This window comes from Penaeus monodon, chromosome 34 (genome assembly GCF_015228065.2).
Source record: "Penaeus monodon isolate SGIC_2016 chromosome 34, NSTDA_Pmon_1, whole genome shotgun sequence".
In the NCBI taxonomy this organism is placed as follows: domain Eukaryota; kingdom Metazoa; phylum Arthropoda; class Malacostraca; order Decapoda; family Penaeidae; genus Penaeus; species Penaeus monodon.
In genome coordinates, this window is record NC_051419.1 from 7,769,077 (window position 1) to 7,769,407 (window position 331).

Genomic DNA, 331 nt, shown 5'->3' on the forward strand with positions numbered 1-331 from the left:
TTCCACCCCACCATCCCACACTGCCACCCACCTATGAAACTTTCCCTCACACTCACCCACTGCACGCCCGCCGCCCACTGCCACCGACACCCACACACTATCACATCTGCTCCGCTAAATCTTACTTGAAGTCCTACTTGACTATTGGATGCTCTGCTGTTCCTCTTATCTCTTATCGTTATCTCCCCCTCCCCTTCTTCCCCCCCTCCCTCCCCCTGGACTTTATCTCTCTCTCTTATCACGCTCTACTATGAATTATGAGGGAGATAACAATTCTTTTTATATAGGTTTGAGGAGGGGAGTTATAGCATAGTGCTCGGGGACAAAGCAA

The 331-nt window shown here is 50.2% G+C and overlaps 1 protein-coding gene across 1 annotated transcript in view; it reads right to left on the reverse strand.

Moving 5' to 3' along the window:
• The window catches only part of LOC119594558, a gene marked incomplete in the record, with an annotated part of 9,134 nt that extends 9,005 nt beyond the window's left edge, over positions 1-129 (reverse strand). Inside the window, 1 exon segment of the mRNA XM_037943590.1 lies at positions 57-129.
• Between the last annotated feature and the right edge of the window lie 202 nt (positions 130-331).